Raw genomic sequence first — 19,067 nt, 5'->3', positions numbered from 1 at the left:
CGGTGAACAGGTCAGGGTTCCATAGCCGCAGGCAGAACAGTTGAAACTGGAGCAGCAGCACGGCCAGGTGGACTGGGGACAGCAAGGAGTCATCATACCAGGTAGTCCTGAGGCATGGTCCTAGGGCTCATGTCCTCCGAGAGAAAGACAGAAAGAGAGAAAGAGAGAATTAGAGAGAGCATATTTAAATTCACACAGGACACCGGATAAGACAAGAGAAATACTCCAGATGTAACAGACTGACCCTAGCCCCCGACACAAACTACTGCAGCATAAATACTGGAGGCTGAGACAGGAGGGATCAGAAGACACTGTGGCCCCGTCCGATGATACCCCGGACAGGGCCAAACAGGCAGGATATAACCCCACCCACTTTGCCAAAGCACAGCCCCCACACCACTAGAGGGATGTCTCCAACCACCAACTTACCGTCCTAAGACAAGGCCGAGTATAGCCCACAACGATCTCCGCCATGGCACAACCCAAGGGGGGGCGCCAACCCAGACAGGAAGACCACGTCAGTGACTCAACCCACTCAAGTGACGCACCCCTCCCATGGACGGCATGGAAGAACACCAGTAAGCCAGTGACTCAGCCCCTGTAAAAGGGTTAGAGGCAGAGAATCCCAGTGGAAATAGGGGAACCGGCAAGGCAGAGACAGCAAGGGCGGTTCGTTGCTCCAGCCTTTCCATTCACCTTCACACTCCTGGGCCAGACTATACTTAATCATAGGACCTACTGAAGAGATAAGTCTTCAGTAAAGACTTAAAGGTTGAGACTGAGTCTGCGTCTCTCACATTGGTAGGCAGACCATTCCATAAAAATGGAGCTCTATAGGAGAAAGCCCTACCTCCAGCCGTTTGCTTAGAAATTCTAGGGACAATTAGGAGGCCTGCGTCTTGTGACCGTAGCGTACGTGTAGGTATGTACGGCAGGACCAAATCGGAAAGATAGGTAGGAGCAAGCCCATGTAATGCTTTGTAGGTTAGCAGTAAAACCTTGAAATCAGCCCTTGCCTTAACAGGAAGCCAGTGTAGGGAGACTAGCACTGGAGTAATATGATCACATTTTGTGGTTCTAGTCAGGATTCTAGCAGCCGTATTTAGCACTAACTGAAGTTTATTTAGTGCTTTATCCGGGTAGCCGGAAAGTAGAGCATTGCAGTAGTCCAGCCTAGAAGTAACAAAAGCATGGATTAATTTTTCTGCGTCATTTTTGGACAGAAAATTTCTGATTTTTGCAATGTTACGTAGATGGAAAAAAGCTGTCCTTGAAACAGTCTTGATATGTTCTTCAAAAGAGAGATCAGGGTCCAGAGTAACGCCGAGGTCTTTCACAGTTTTATTTGAGACGACTGTACAACCATCAAGATTAATTGTCAGATTCAACAGAAGATCTCTTTGTTTCTTGGGACCTAGAACAAGCATCTCTGTTTTGTCCGAGTTTAAAAGTAGAAAGTTTGCAGCCATCCACTTCTTTATGTCTGAAACACAGGCTTCTAGCGAGGGCAATTTTGGAGCTTCACCATGTTTCATTGAAATGTACAGCTGTGTGTCGTCCGCATAGCAGTGATATTTAACATTATGTTTTCGAATGACATCCCCAAGAGGTAAAATATATAGTGAAAACAATAGTGGTCCTAAAACGGAACCTTGAGAAACACCGAAATTTACAATTGATTTGTCAGAGGACAAACCATTCACAGAGACAAACTGATATCTTTCCGACAGATAAGATCTAAACCAGGCCAGAACTTGTCCATGTAGACCAATTTGGGTTTCCAATCTCTCCAAAAGAATGTGGTGATCGATGGTATCAAAAGCGGCACTAAGATCTAGGAGCACGAGGACAGATGCAGAGCCTCGGTCTGACGTCATTAAAAGGTCATTTACCACCTTCACAAGTGCAGTCTCAGTGCTATGATGGGGTCTAAAACCAGACTGAAGCGTTTCGTATACATTGTTTGTCTTCAGGAAGGCAGTGAGTTGCTGTGCAACAGCTTTTTCTAAAATTTTTGAGAGGAATGGAAGATTCGATATAGGCCGATAGTTTTTTATAATTTCTGGATCAAGATTCGGCTTTTTCAAGAGAGGCTTTATTACTGCCACTTTTAGTGAGCTTGGTACACATCCGGTGGATAGAGAGCCGTTTATTATGTTCAACATAGGAGGGCCAAGCACAGGAAGCAGCTCTTTCAGTAGTTTAGTTGGAATAGGGTCCAGTATGCAGCTTGAGGGTTTGGAGGCCATGATTATTTTCATCATTGTGTCAAGAGATATAGTACTAAAACACTTTAGTATCTCCCTTGATCCTAGGTCCTGGCAGAGTTGTGTAGACTCAGGACAATGGAGCTTTGGAGGAATACCCAGATTTAAAGAGGAGTCTGTAATTTGCTTTCTAATGATCATGATCTTTTCCTCAAAGAAGTTCATAAATTTATTACTGCTGAAGTGAAAGCCATCCTCCATTTGCGAATGCTGCTTTTTAGTTAGCTTTGCGACAGTATCAAAAAGACATTTCGGATTGTTCTTATTTTCCTCAATTAGGTTGGAAAAATAGGATGATCGAGCAGCAGTGAGGGCTCTTCGATACTGCACGGTACTGTCTTTCCAAGCTAGTCGGAAGACTTCCAGTTTGGTGTGGCGCCATTTTCGTTCCAATTTTCTGGAAGCTTGCTTCAGAGCTCGTGTATTTTCTGTATACCAGGGAGCTAGTTTCTTATGACAGATGTTTTTAGTTTTTAGGGGTGCAACTGCATCTAGGGTATTGCGCAAGATTAAATTGAGTTCCTCGGTTAGGTGGTTAACTGATTTTTGTCCTCTGACGTCCTTGGGTAGGCAGAGGCAGTCTGGAAGGGCATCAAGGAATCTTTGGGTTGTCCGAGAATTTATAGCACGACTTTTAATGCTCCTTGGTTGGGGTCTGAGCAGATTATTTGTTGCAATTGCAAACGTAATAAAATGGTGGTCCGATAGTCCAGGATTATGAGGAAAAACATTAAGATCCACAACATTTATTCCATGGGACAAAACTAGGTCCAGAGTATGCCTGTGGCAGTGAGTAGGTCCAGAGACATGTTGGACAAAACCCACTGAGTCGATGATGGCTCCGAAAGCCTTTTGGAGTGGGTCTGTGGACTTTTCCATGTGAATGTTAAAGTCACCAAAAATTAGAATATTATCTGCTATGACTACAAGATCCGATAGGAATTCAGGGAACTCAGTGAGGAACACTGCATATGGCCCAGGAGGCCTGTAAACAGTAGCTATAAAAAGTGAGTGAGTAGCTGCATAGATTTCATGACTAGAAGCTCAAAAGACGAAAACTTCATTGTTTTTTTTTTGTAAATTGAAATTTGCTATCGTAAATGTTAGCAACACCTCCGCCTTTGCCGGATGCACGGGGGTATGGTCACTAGTGTAACCTGGGGTGAGGCCTCATTTAACACAGTAAATTCATCAGGCTTAAGCCATGTTTCAGTCAGGCCAATCACATCAAGATTATTATCAGTGATTAGTTCATTGACTATAACTGCCTTGGAAGTGAGGGATCTAATATTAAGTAACCCAATTTTGAGATGTGAGGTATCACAATCTCTTTCAATAATGGCAGGAATGGAGGAGGTCTTTATACTAGTGAGATTGCTAAAGCGAACACCGCCATTTTTAATTTTGCCCATCCTAGATCGAGGCACAGACACGGTCTCAATGGGGAAAGCTGAGCTGACTACGCTGACTGTGCTAGTGGCAGACTCCACTAAGCTGGCAGGCTGGCTAACAGCCTGCTGCCTGGCCTGCACCCTATTTCATTGTGGAGCTTGAGGAGTTAGAGCCCTGTCTATGTTCGTAGATAAGATGAGAGCACCCCTCCAGCTAGGATGGAGTCCGTCACTCCTCAACAGGCCAGGCTTGGTCCTGTTTGTGGGTGAGTCCCCAGAAAGAGGGCCAATTATCTACAAATTCTATCTTTTGGGAGGGGCAGAAAACAGTTTTCAACCAGCGATTGAGTTGTGAGACTCTGCTGTAGAGCTCATCACTCCCCCTAACTGGGAGGGGGCCAGAGACAATTAATCGATGCCGACACATCTTTCTAGCTGATTTACACGCTGAAGCTATGTTGCGCTTGGTGACCTCTGACTGTTTCATCCTAACATCGTTGGTGCCGACGTGGATAACAATATCTCTATACTCTCTACACTCGCCAGTTTTAGCTTTAGCCAGCACCGTCTTTAGATTAGCCTTAACGTCGGTAGCCCTGCCCCTGGTAAACAGTGTATGATCGCTGGATGATTCGTTTTAAGTCTAATACTGCGGGTAATGGAGTCGCCAATGACTAGGGTTTTCAATTTGTCAGAGCTAATGGTGGGAGCCGTCGGCGTCTCAGACCCCACAACGGGAGGAGTAGAGACCAGAGAAGTCTCGGCCTCCGACTCCGACTCGCTTAATGGGGAGAACCGGTTGAAAGTTTCTGTCGGCTGAATAAGCGACACTGGTTGAGCATTCCTACAGCGTTTCCCTCCAGAAGCCATGAGAAAGTTGTCCGGCTGCGGGGACCGTGCGAGGGGGTTTATACTAACGTTACTATCTGTACTTACTGGTGGCACAGACGCTGTTTCATCCTTTCCTACACTGAAATTACCCTTGCTAACGATCGCGTCTGAAGCTGGGCTTGCAGCACAGCTATCCTTGCCGTAAGGCGATCGTTCTCCTGTATATTATAAGTACAACGACTGCAATTAGAAGGCATCATGTTAATGTTACTTAGCTTCGGCTGTTTGAAGTCCTGACGAACCATGTCCAGATAAAACCTCCGGGGTGAAAAAGTTGAATGAAAAAATTTGAGTGAGGGAAAAAGTAAAAATATACGGTAATGAAAAAGTAAAAAACCGTCAGGTAGCAAAGTAAGATCGGCAACAAAACGCACAGCAGCGTAAACAAGTCTTGTTGTTCCTGTATTAACTACTGATCCTGGGTCAGTATTAACTACTATGGTCTTATAGTCCTGTTGTTCCTGTATTAACTACTGATCCTGGGTCAGTATTAACTACTATGGTCTTATAGTCCTGTTGATTCCTGTATTAACTACTGATCCTGGGTCTGTTGTCTTCCTCTTAACTTTGTACTATGGCTTTGTGGTTAACTGCCAGTCTGATCCAGGACCAGTTATCGAGGGGCAGACTACTATATCATCATATCTAAGCCAATTTGACACAAATCTCGATGAAAATTTGCAAATCAAATCAAATCAAATGTATTTATAAAGCCCTTCTTACATCAGCTGATATCTCAAAGTGCTGTACAGAAACCCAGCCTAAAACCTCAAACAGCAAGCAATGCAGGTGTAGAAGCACGGTGGCTAGGAAAAACTCCCTAGAAAGGCCCAGAACCTAGGAAGAAACCTAGAGAGGAACCAGGATTTGAGGGGTGGCCAGTCCTCTTCTGGCTGTGCCGGGTGGAGATTATAACAGAACATGGCCAAGATGTTCAAATCAACTTGATTAGGAGTTACACAACACACTCCCCGCATCTCGCCAATGAGTCTTCCTGCCAGTATGAAATATTTTGTATTGTAGATATGTAGTGGTGTAATAATGTTATATGATGTACTGTTTTATATTTTGTTTAATATGTAAGTTTATATGTAAGTGCCTTAATCTGTTAGGCAAGGGGGCAGTATTTTCACGTACGGATGAAAAGCGTGTCCAAAGTAAACTGCCTGCTACTCAGGCCCAGAAGCTAAGATATGCATAGTATTAGTAGATTTGGATAGAAAACACTCCGAAGTTTCTAAAATGATGTCTGTGAGTATAACAGAACTCATACGGCAGGCAAAAACCTGAGAAAAATCCAACCAGGAAGTGGGAAATCAAAGGTTTGTAGTTTTTCAAGTGATTGCCTATCCAATATACTGTGTCTATGGGGTCAGATTGCACTTCCTAAGGCTTCCACTAGATGTCAACAGTCTTTAGAACGTTGTTTCAAGCTTCTATTGTGAAGGGGGAGAGAATAAGACCACTCTAAGCAGACGGCTCAGCTGAGTTGTTTATCGCGCGTGGACGTGAAGTGCGAGCTCCATTCACTTTCCTTTCTAATGACAACGGAATTGTCCGGTTGGAATATTATTGAAGATTTATGATAAAAACATCCTAAAGATTGATTCTATACGTCTTTTGATGTGTTTCTACGAACTGTAATGGAACTTTTTTGTCTTTTCGTCTGGACGTAGTGCCCGCGCTTTGCGCATTTGAATTAGTGAACTAAACGCACAAACAAAAAGGAGGTATTTGGACATAAATGATGGACTTTATCAAACAAAACTAACATTTATTGTGGAACTGGGATTCCTGGGTGTGCATTCCGATGAAGATCATCAAAGGTAAGTGAATATTTATAACGCTATTTCTGACTTTTATTGACTCCACAACATGGCGGGCATCTGTATGGCTTGTTTTGGTGGCTGAGCGCTGTACTCAGATTACCGCATGGTGTGCTTTCACCGTAAAGCTTTTTTGAAATCTGACACAGCGGTTGCATTAAGGAGAAGTTTATCTATAATCCTATGTATAGCACTTGTATCTTTCATCAAAGTTTATGATGAGTATTTCTGTAAATTGATGTGGCTCTCTGCAAAATCACCGGATGTTTTGGAGGCAAAACATTACTGAACATAACGCGCCAATGTAAACTGAGATTTTTGGATATAAATATGAACTTTATCGAACAAAACATACATGTATTGTGTAACATGAGGTCCTATGAGTGTCATCTGATGAAGATCATCAAAGGTTAGTGATTCATTTTATCTCTATTTCTGCTTTTTGTGACTCCTCTCTTTGGCTGGAAAATGGCTGTGTTTTTTTGTGACTAGGCGCTGACCTAACATAATCACAAGGTATGCTTTCGCCATAAAGCCTTTTTGAAATCGGACACTGTGGTTGAATTACCATGAAGTTTATTTTTAAAATGGTGTATAATACTTGTATGTTTGAGGAATTTTAATTATGAGATTACTGTTGTTTGAATTTGGCGCCCTGCAATTTCACTGGCTGGTGTCAAATCGATCCCGTTAACGGGATTTGAGCCAAAAGAAGTTAATGTGTTTGAACCCCAAAAAGAGTAGCTGCTGCCTTGGCAACAGGAACTAATGGGGATCCATAATAAACCCCAGGAAGAGTAGCTGCTGCCTTGGCAGGAAACTAATGGGGATCCATAATAAACCCCAGGAAGAGTAGCTGCTGCCTTGGCAGGAACTAATGGGGATCCATAATAAACCCCAGGAAGAGTAGCTGCTGCCTTGGCAGGAACTAATGGGGATCCATAATAAACCCCAGGAAGAGTAGCTGCTGTCTTGGCAGGAACTAATGGGGATCCATAATAAACCCCAGGAAGAGTAGCTGCTGCCTTGGCAGGAATTAACGGGGATCTGTAACAATTATCCATTATTTGCCATTCCTTTTGCCTCATCCCGCTCAACAAGACAATGTTTCAATTCCTCATCAATCCACAGGGATTTAACAGTTTTTACAGTCATTTTCTTAATGGGTGCTTATTAGTAACTGGAATAAGCATTTTCATAACTGTGTCAAGTGCAGCGCCTGGTTGCTCCTCATTACACAACACAGACCAGCAAATATTCTTACTATCATCAACATAGGAATCGCTAAAAAACTTATTGTATGACCTCTTATACTCTATATTAGGCCCAGCCTTTGGAACTTTGGTTTTCCTAGATATGGCTACTATATTGAGATCACTACATCCTATGGATCTGTACATTTCTTTAAAGCACATTTCTGCAGCGTTAGTAAAGATGTGATCGATACATGTTGATGATTTAATTCCTGTGCCGTTTGTAACTACCCTGGTAGGTTGACTGATAACCTGAACCAGGTTACAGGCACTGGTTACAGTTTGAAGCTTTCTCTTGAGAGGGCAGCTTGATGAAAGCCAGTCAATATTGAAATCACCCAGAAAATGTACCTCTCTGTTGATATCACATACATTATCAAGCATTTCACACATTATCCAGATACTGACTGTTAGCACTTGGTGGTCAATAGCAGCTTCCCACCAGAATGGGCTGCTCCCTCTGCTGTTTCCTGAAGTCCACGATCATCTCCTTTGTTTTGTTGACATTGAGTGAGAGGTTGTTTTCCTGACACCACACTCCGAGGGCCCTCACCTCCTCCCTGTAGGCCGTCTCGTTGTTGTTGGTAATCAAGCCTACAACTGTAGTGTCGTCTGCAAACTTGGGTTAGGGTTAGGGTTCTCAGGAAAAAAAAGTGCAAATCCAAAACAACACATTACTAAGTACCACTCTCCATATTTGTAAGCACATTCGCAAACGCTTTTTCAGTTCTGCCCACAAATGTTCTATAGGGTTGAGGTCAGGGCTTTGTGATGGCCACTCCAATACCTTGACTTTGTTGTCTTTAAGCCATTTTGCCACAACTTTGAAAGTATGCTTGGGGTCATTGTCCATTTGGAAGACCCATTTGCCACCAAGCTTTAACTTCCTGACTGATGTCTTGAGATGTTGCTTCAATATATCCACATAATTTTCCTGCCTCATGATGCCATCTATTTTGTGAAGTGCACCAGTCCCTCCTGCAGCAAAGCACCCCCACAGAACATGATGCTGCCACCCCTGTGCTTCATGGTTGGGATGGTGTTCTTCGGCTTGCAAGCCTCCCCCTTTTCCCTCCAAACATAACAATGGTCATTATGGCCAAACAGTTCTATTTTTGTTTCATCAGACCAGAGGACATTTCTCAAAAAGTACGATCTCTGTCCCCATGTGCAGTTGCAAACCGTAGTCTGGCTTTTTATGGCGGTTTTGGAGCAGTGGCTTCTTCCTTGCTGAGCGGCCTTTCAGGTTATGTCGATATAGGACTTGTTTTACTGTGGATATAGATATTTTGTACCTGTTTCCTCTAGCATCTTCACAAGGTCCTTTGCTGTTGTTCTGGGATTGATTTGCACTTTTCGCACCAAGGTACGTTCATCTCTAGGAGACAGAACGTGTCTCCTTCCTGAGCGGTATGACGGCTGCGTGGTCCTATGGTGTTTATACTTGCGTACTATTGTTTGTACAGATGAACGTGGTACCTTCAGGCGTTTGGAAATTGCTCCCAAGGATGAACCAGACTTGTGGAGGTCTACAATTTTTTTCTGAGGTCTTGGCTGATTTCTTTTGATTGTCCCATGATGTCAAGCAAAGTGGCACTGAGTTGGAAGGTAGGCCTTGAAACACATCCACAGGTACACCTCCAATTGACTCAAATTATGTAAATTAGCCTATCAGAAGCTTCTAAAGCCATGACATAATTTTCTGGAATTTTCCAAGCTGTTTAAAGGAGTGGTTGAAAGACGAGTTTTAATAATGACTCAAACCTAAGTGTATGTAAACTTCCGACTTCAACTGTAAATTCTGAGCACCAATCAGCTTACACCACTGCACACCCACCCCTCGTTACTATGACAACTAGTGTAGCCTTGTCAGAAAATGACTGCTGTCTGAACACACACACACACACACACACACACACACACACACACACACACACACACACACACACACACACACACACACACACACACACACACACACACACACACACACACACACACACACACACACACACACATCTGATTTGGTCAGTTTTAACATGCTGTTTGGACAATCAGTAGTCAAAAACGGAAAACAAAACTGATTTGAACATTAAGGTCTGCAGTGAACAAGGCTTTAGAGACTTAACCAGAAAATTTGATATTTCTGTATTTCATTTCCATTTCCATTTGCTAAGATTTCTAATAAACACGTTTTCACTTTGTCATTATGGGGTATTGTGATGTCATTATGGGGTATTGTGATGTCATTATGGGGTTTTGTGATGTCATTATGGGGTTTTGTGATGTCATTATGGGGTATTGTGATGTCATTATAGGCTATTGTGTGTAGATTGGTGAGATTTAAAAAAAATATTTAATCAATTTTGAATTCAGGCTGTAAGCTGACTAAATGTGCAATAAGATTAGGGGTATGATTACTTTCTGAAGACACTGTTTGTGTATAAATAGATACAGTGGCAGTCCTACGTTTGGACACCTACTCATTCAAGGGTTTTTCTTTATTTTTTACTATTTTCTACATTGTAGAATAGTAGTGAAGACATCAAAACTATGAAATAACACATAGGGAATCATGTAGTAACCAAAAAAAGTGTTAAACAAATCTAAATATTATTTTATATTTGAGATTCTTCAAAGTAGCCACCCTTTGCCTTGATGACAGCTTTGCACGCTCTTGACATTCTCTCAACCAGATTCATGTGGAATGCTTTTCCAACAGTCTTGAAGGAGTTCCCACATATGCTGCTGCTACTACAGTCCAGTGGATGAATGAGTGAATGAATGAAGAAATGAATGAATGACAGACTAGGTAGTAGTAGCACCATTAACACTGCTGCTTCTACTACTACAGTCCAGTGAATGAATGAATAAGTTAATGAATGAATACGTTAATGAATGAATACGTGAATGAATGAATAAGTTAATGAATGAATAAGTGAATGAATGAATAAGTTAATGAATGAATAAGTGAATTAATTAATAAGTTAAATAATTAATAAGTGAATGAATGAATACGTTAATGAATGAATACGTTAATGAATGAATAAGTTAATGAATGAATAAGTGAATGAATAAATAAGTGAATGAATGACAGTCTAGGTAGTAGCAGAACCCTTAGCATGGTGTTTGTCACACTATAACTACTGTTTCTGCTTTAAAATGGATTGAGTTACTAATCGACTATTATGGGATGCCTTCATCCTAGAATGAGGAGCGAAATATTATCCCCGAAATTAGATCTTTGAACAAATTAGATAAAAGGTAGTCTATCTGTATTTTCCTATTTCAAAGCACCTCGCCAATTATAGGAACAGGAAATATGCTGGTAACTTAATCAAATGGAGGGAGATTGGAACTGAACCTGCATCTCAAATGGCGATTCCTTTCATAATGCACTACTTACGACCAGAGCCGTCTGTCTGTCTGTCTGTCTGTCTGTCTGTCTGTCTGTCTGTCTGTCTGTCTGTCTGTCTGTCTGTCTGTCTGTCTGTCTGTCTGTCTGTCTGTCTGTCTGTCTGTCTGTCTGTCTGTCTGTCTGTCTGTCTGTCTGTCTGCCTGCCTGTCCAGTGCTGCATTATTTATGTAGCTATCCTGTCTGGGCCCTGATGGAAGGTAGTGCACTATATGGACAATAAGATGCTATTTGGGATGCATGTCAGTATCTGTCCATTGATCTGCTGCAGCCAGGAGGTATTGAATAACAGAGGAGATTTAACTGTCTGTCTGTCTGTCTGTCTGTCTGTCTGTCTGTCTGTCTGTCTGTCTGTCTGTCTGTCTGTCTGTCTGTCTGTCTGTCTGTCTGTCTGTCTGTCTGTCTGTCTGTCTGTCTGTCTGTCTGTCTGTCTGTCTGTCTGTCTGTCTGTGTCTTTCTTCTGCCTGCAAGCCGGGCTAAAACTATGAGAGGACACCATAGAGATGAGTCTAGATGAACATAGATCTATGAGAGGACACCATAGAGATGAGTCTAGATGAACATAGATCTATGAGAGGACACCATAGAGATGAGTCTAGATGAACATAGATCTATGAGAGGACACCATAGAGATGAGTCTAGATGAACATAGATCTATGAGAGGAGACCATAGAGATGAGTCTAGATGAACATAGATCTATGAGAGGAGACCATAGAGATGAGTCTAGATGAACATAGATCTATGAGAGGAGACCATAGAGATGAGTCTAGATGAACATAGATCTATGAGAGGAGACCATAGAGATGAGTCTAGATGGACATAGATCTATGAGAGCAGACCATAGAGATGAGTCTAGATGAACATAGATCTATGAGAGGACACCATAGAGATGCGTCTAGATGAACATAGATCTATGAGAGGAGACCATAGAGATGAGTCTAGATACTATATTTATATAACCATTTCCCGACTGGCTGACTGGCTGGCTGGCTAGCAGGATAAGGTTTGCAGAGCCCTTGGTATAGTCACTAAAGCTAACAGCCCTACCCGGCTGCTCACACATACAGCATATGTTGACCCTGGCCACCGAGGTTCAATCCCTGTGTCCACCCTTCATCCATCCCCCCCTCTATTTATGTCTAAATAAAACATCAAGCTGACTAGGGAATTCCACCTTCCTGGCAACATGGAAAACCGGTCGATTAGTCTCTTCTGGCGATTTTGTTGTTCTGGTTGAGTGAGGGCAGAGAGAAAGAAGGGGGAGAGAAAGAGGGAGGAGGGCAGAGAGAGAGAAGGGTGAAGAGAAAGAGGGAGGAGGGCAGAGAGAAAGAAGGGTGAAGAGAAAGAGGGGGGAGGGCAGAGAGAAAGAAGGGGGAAGAGAAAGAGGGAGGAGGGCAGAGAGAAAGAAGGGGGAAGAGAAAGAGGGGGGAGGGCAGAGAGAAAGAAGGGGGAAGAGAAAGAGGGGGGAGGGCAGAGAGAGAGAAGGGGGAAGAGAAAGAGGGGGGAGGGCAGAGAGAGAGAAGGGGGAAGAGAAAGAGGGAGGAGGGCAGAGAGAGAGAAGGGGGAAGAGAAAGAGGGGGGAGGGCAGAGAAGGGGAAGAGAAAGAGGGAGGAGGGCAGAGAGAGAGAGAGAGAGAGAGAGAGAGAGAGAGAGAGAGAGAGAGAGAGAGAGAGAGAGGCACATTTCAGACATGGAATGCAACACAATTTGCCTCACAGGAAAAAAGAAATACAAACAATGAAAATAAAAACTGAAATATTTACTACACAACATAAGAGGATAAAAAAAAACTAAACAATAACAATTTAAAACTGAAAGACTAAGAAGGTATTTTATGTTCTCTTTTAAATACGTCCACAGTTTCAGCCCCCATCAGGTTCTCTGGCAGGCTGTTCCAGAGGCTGGGGGCATAGTAACTAAAGGCTGGGGGCCCATAGTAACTAAAGGCTGGGGGCCCATAGTAACTAAAGGCTGGGGGCCCATAGTAACTAAAGGCTGGGGGCCCATAGTAACTAATGGCTGGGGGCCCATAGTAACTAAAGGCTGGCGGCCCATAGTAACTAAAGGCTGGGGACCCATAGTAACTAAAGACTGGGGGCCCATAGTAACTAAAGGCTGGGGGCCCATAGTAACTAAAGGCTGGGGGCCATAGTAACTAAAGGCTGGGGGCCCATAGTAACTAAAGGCTGGGGGCCTATAGTAACTAAAGGCTGGGGGCATAGTAACTAAAGGCTGGGGGCATAGTAACTAAAGGCTGGGGGCCCATAGTAACTAAAGGCTGGGGGCCCATAGTAACTAAAGGCTGGCGGCCCATAGTAACTAAAGGCTGGGGACCCATAGTAACTAAAGGCTGGGGGCCCATAGTAACTAAAGGCTGGGGCATAGTAACTAAAGGCTGGGGGCATAGTAACTAAAGGCTGGGGGCATAGTAACTAAAGGCTGGGGGCATAGTAACTAAAGGCTGGGGGCCCATAGTAACTAAAGGCTGGGGGCCATAGTAACTAAAGGCTGGGGGCCCATAGTAACTAAAGGCTGGGGGCCCATAGTAACTAAAGGCTGGGGGCCCATAGTAACTAAAGGCTGGGGGCATAGTAACTAAAGGCTGGGGGCCCATAGTAACTAAAGGCTGGGGGCCCATAGTAACTAAAGGCTGGGGGCATAGTAACTAAAGGCTGGGGGCCCATAGTAACTAAAGGCTGGGGGCATAGTAACTAAAGGCTGGGGGCCCATAGTAACTAAAGGCTGGGGGCCCATAGTAACTAAAGGCTGGGGGCCCATAGTAACTAAAGGCTGGGGCCCATAGTAACTAATGGCTGGGGGCATAGTAACTAAAGGCTGGGGGCCTATAGTAACTAAAGGCTGGGGGCATAGTAACTAAAGGCTGGGGGCATAGTAACTAAAGGCTGGGGGCCCATAGTAACTAAAGGCTGGGGGCCCATAGTAACTAAAGGCTGGCGGCCCATAGTAACTAAAGGCTGGGGACCCATAGTAACTAAAGGCTGGGGGCCCATAGTAACTAAAGGCTGGGGCATAGTAACTAAAGGCTGGGGGCATAGTAACTAAAGGCTGGGGGCATAGTAACTAAAGGCTGGGGGCATAGTAACTAAAGGCTGGGGGCCCATAGTAACTAAAGGCTGGGGGCCATAGTAACTAAAGGCTGGGGGCCCATAGTAACTAAAGGCTGGGGGCCCATCTTAACTAAAGACTGGGGGCCCATAGTAACTAAAGGCTGGGGGCATAGTAACTAAAGGCTGGGGGCCCATAGTAACTAAAGGCTGGGGGCCCATAGTAACTAAAGGCTGGGGGCATAGTAACTAAAGGCTGGGGGCCCATAGTAACTAAAGGCTGGGGGCATAGTAACTAAAGGCTGGGGGCCCATAGTAACTAAAGGCTGGGGGCCCATAGTAACTAAAGGCTGGGGGCCCATAGTAACTAAAGGCAGGGGCCCATAGTAACTAATGGCTGGGGGCATAGTAACTAAAGGCTGGGGGCATAGTAACTAAAGGCTGGGGGCCCATAGTAACTAAAGGCTGGGGGCATAGTAACTAAAGGCTGGGGGCCCATAGTAACTAAAGTCTGGGGGCCCATAGTAACTAAAGGCTGGGGGCCCATAGTAACTAAAGGCAGGGGCCCATAGTAACTAATGGCTGGGGGCATAGTAACTAAAGGCTGGGGGCCCATAGTAACTAAAGGCTGGGGGCCCATAGTAACTAAAGGCTGGGGGCCCATAGTAACTAAAGGCTGGGGCCCATAGTAACTAATGGCTGGGGGCCCATAGTAACTAAAGGCTGGGGGCCCATAGTAACTAATGGCTGGGGGCCCATAGTAACTAAAGGCTGGGGCCCATAGTAACTAATGGCTGGGGGCCCATAGTAACTAAAGGCTGGGGGCCCATACTAACTAAAGGCTGGGGGCCCATAGTAACTAAAGAATGGGGCCCATAGTAACTAAAGGCTGGGGGCATAGTAACTAAAGGCTGGGGGCATAGTAACTAAAGGCTGAGGGGCATAGTAACTAAAGGCTGGGGGCATAGTAACTAAAGGCTGGGGCCATAGTAACTAAAGGCTGGGGGCCCATAGTAACTAAAGGCTGGGGGCATAGTAACTAAAGGCTGGGGCCATAGTAACTAAAGGCTGGGGGCATAGTAACTAAAGGCTGGGGCCACAGTAACTAAAGGCTGGGGCCATATAGTAACTAAAGGCTGGGGCCATATAGTAACTAAAGGCTGGGGGCCCATAGTAACTAAAGGCTGGGGGCCCATAGTAACTAAAGGCTGGGGCCATAGTAACTAAAGGCTGGGGGCCCATAGTAACTAAAGGCTGGGGGCCCATAGTAACTAAAGGCTGGGGGCCCATAGTAACTAAAGGCTGGGGAGCCATAGTAACTAAAGGCTGGGGGCATAGTAACTAAAGGCTGGGGGCATAGTAACTAAAGTCTGGGGGCATAGTAACTAAAGGCTGGGGGCCCACAGTAACTAAAGGCTAAGGGGCATAGTAACTAAAGGCTGGGAGAATAGTAACTAAAGGCTGGGGGCACATAGTAACTAAAGACTGGGGGCATAGTAACTAAAGGCTGGGGGCACAGTAACTAAAGGCTGGGGGCCCATAGTAACTACAGGCTGGGGGCATAGTAACTAAAGGCTGGGGGCACAGTAACTAAAGGCTGGGGGCCCATAGTAACTAAAGGCTGGGGGCATAGTAACTAAAGGCTGGGGGCCTATAGTAACTAAAGGCTGGGGGCATAGTAACTAAAGGCTGGGGGCATAGTAACTAATGGCTGGGGGCCCATAGTAACTAAAGGCTGGGGGCCCATACTAACTAAAGGCTGGGGGCCCATAGTAACTAAAGAATGGGGCCCATAGTAACTAAAGGCTGGGGGCATAGTAACTAAAGGCTGGGGGCATAGTAACTAAAGGCTGGGGGCATAGTAACTAAAGGCTGGGGGCATAGTAACTAAAGGCTGGGGCCATAGTAACTAAAGGCTGGGGGCCCATAGTAACTAAAGGCTGGGGGCATAGTAACTAAAGGCTGGGGCCATAGTAACTAAAGGCTGGGGGCATAGTAACTAAAGGCTGGGGCCACAGTAACTAAAGGCTGGGGCCATATAGTAACTAAAGGCTGGGGGCCCATAGTAACTAAAGGCTGGGGGCCCATAGTAACTAAAGGCTGGGGCCATAGTAACTAAAGGCTGGGGGCCCATAGTAACTAAAGGCTGGGGGCCCATAGTAACTAAAGGCTGGGGGCCCATAGTAACTAAAGGCTGGGGAGCCATAGTAACTAAAGGCTGGGGGCATAGTAACTAAAGGCTGGGGGCATAGTAACTAAAGTCTGGGGGCATAGTAACTAAAGGCTGGGGGCCCACAGTAACTAAAGGCTAAGGGGCATAGTAACTAAAGGCTGGGAGAATAGTAACTAAAGGCTGGGGGCACATAGTAACTAAAGACTGGGGGCATAGTAACTAAAGGCTGGGGGCACAGTAACTAAAGGCTGGGGGCCCATAGTAACTACAGGCTGGGGCATAGTAACTAAAGGCTGGGGGCACAGTAACTAAAGGCTGGGGGCCCATAGTAACTAAAGGCTGGGGGCATAGTAACTAAAGGCTGGGGGCCTATAGTAACTAAAGGCTGGGGGCATAGTAACTAAAGGCTGGGGGCATAGTAACTAAAGGCTGGGGGCCCATAGTAACTAAAGGCTGGGGGCATAGTAACTAAAGGCTGGGGGCCCATAGTAACTAAAGGCTGGGGGCATAGTAACTAAAGGCTGGGGGCCCATAGTAACTAAAGGCTGGGGGCCCATAGTAACTAAAGGCTGGGGGCCATAGTAACTAAAGGCTGGGGGCCCATAGTAACTAAAGGCTGGGGGCCCATAGTAACTAAAGGCTGGGGCCATAGTAACCAGAGGCTGGGGGCCCATAGTAACTAAAGGCTGGGGGCCCATAGTAACTAAAGGCTGGGGGCATAGTAACTAAAGGCTGGGGCATAGTAACTAAAGGCTGGGGCCATAGTAACTAAAGGCTGGGGGCATAGTAACTAAAGACAGGGGGCCCATAGTAACTAAAGGCTGGGGGTATAGTAACTAAAGGCTGGGGGCCCATAGTAACTAAAGGCTGGGGGCATAGTAACTAAAGACTGGGGGCATAGTAACTAAAGGCTGGGGGCCCATAGTAACTAAAGGCTGGGGGCATAGTAACTAAAGGCTGGGCGCATAGTAACTAAAGGCTGGGGGCCCATAGTAACTAAAGGCTGTGGGCCCATAGTAACTAAAGGCTGGGGGCCCATAGTAACTAAAGGCTGGGGGCCCATAGTAACTAAAGGCTGGGGGCCATAGTAACTAAAGACTGGGGGCCCATAGTAACTAAAGGCTGGGGGCATAGTAACTAAAGGCTGGGGGCATAGTAACTAAAGGGTTGGGGCCCATAGTAACTAAAGGCTGGGGGCCCATAGTAACTAAAGGCTGGGGGCATAGTAACTAAAGGCTGGGGGCATAGTAACTAAAGGCTGGGGGCCCATAGTAACTAAAGGCTGGTGGCCCATAGTAACTAAAGGCTGGGGGCATAGTAACTAAAGGCTGGGGGCATAGTAACTAAAGGCTGGGGCCATAGTAACTAAAGGCTGGGGGCCCATAGTAACTAAAGACTGGGGCCATAGTAACTAAAGACAGGGGGCCCATAGTAACTAAAGGCTGGGGGCCCATAGTAACTAAAGGCTGGGGGCATAGTAACTAAAGAATGGGGGCATAGTAACTAAAGGCTGGGGGCCCATAGTAACTAAAGGCTGGGGCCATAGTAACTAAAGGCTGGGGGCCCATAGTAACTAAAAGGCTGGGGGCCCATAGTAACTAAAGGATGGGGGCATAGTAACTAAAGGCTGGGGGCCCATAGTAACTAAAGGCTGGGGGCCCATAGTAACTAAAGGCTGGGGGCATAGTAACTAAAGGCTGGGGGCATAGTAACTAAAGGCTGGGGCCATAGTAACTAAAGGCTGGGGGCATAGTAACTTAAGACAGGGGGCCCATAGTAACTAAAGGCTGGGGGTATAGTAACTAAAGGCTGGGGGCATAGTAACTAAAGGCTGGGGGCATAGTAACTAAAGGCTGGGGCCATAGTAACTAAAGGCTGGGGGCCCATAGTAACTAAAGGCTGGGGGCCCATAGTAACTAAAGGCTGGGGGCATAGTAACTAAAGGCTGGGGGCATAGTAACTAAAGGCTGGGGGCCCATAGTAACTAAAGGCTGGGGGCCCATAGTAACTAAAGGCTGGGGGCATAGTAACTAAAGGCTGGGGGCATAGTAACTAAAGGCTGGGGCCATAGTAACTAAAGGCTGGGGGCCCATAGTAACTAAAGACTGGGGCCATAGTAACTAAAGACAGGGGGCCCATAGTAACTAAAGGCTGGGGGTATAGTAACTAAAGGCTGGGGGCATAGTAACTAAAGGCTGGGGAAATATTAACTAAAGGCTGGGGCCATAGTAACTAAAGGCTGGGGCCCATAGTAACTAAAGGCTGGGGGCATAGTAACTAAAGGCTGGGGGCCAATAGTAACTAAAGGCTAGGGGCCCATAGTAACTAAAGCCTGGTGGCCCATAGTAACTAAAGGCTTGGGGCCCATAGTAACTAAAGGCTGGGGGCATAGTAACTAAAGGCTGGGGTTATAGTAACTAAAGTCTGGGGGCATAGTAACTAAAGGCTGGGGGCATAGTAACTAAAGGCTGGGGGCCCATAGTAACTAAAGGCTGGGGGCATAGTAACTAAAGGCTGGGGGCATAGTAACTAAAGGCTGGGGGCCCATAGTAACTAAAGGCTGGGGGGCCATAGTAACTAAAGGCTGGGGGCCCATAGTAACTAAAGGCTGGGGGCCATAGTAACTAAAGGCTGGGGGCCCATAGTAACTAAAGGCTGGGGGCATAGTAACTAAAGGCTGGGGGCATAGTAACTAAAGGCTGGGGGCCCATAGTAACTAAAGGCTGGGGGCATAGTAACTAAAGGCTGGGCGCATAGTAACTAAAGGCTAAGGGGCATAGTAACT

The sequence above is a fragment of the Salmo salar genome, chromosome ssa23 (assembly GCF_905237065.1).
Source record: "Salmo salar chromosome ssa23, Ssal_v3.1, whole genome shotgun sequence".
Classification (NCBI taxonomy): Eukaryota; Metazoa; Chordata; class Actinopteri; order Salmoniformes; family Salmonidae; genus Salmo; species Salmo salar.
Note: the sequence above shows the minus strand (reverse complement) of the source record.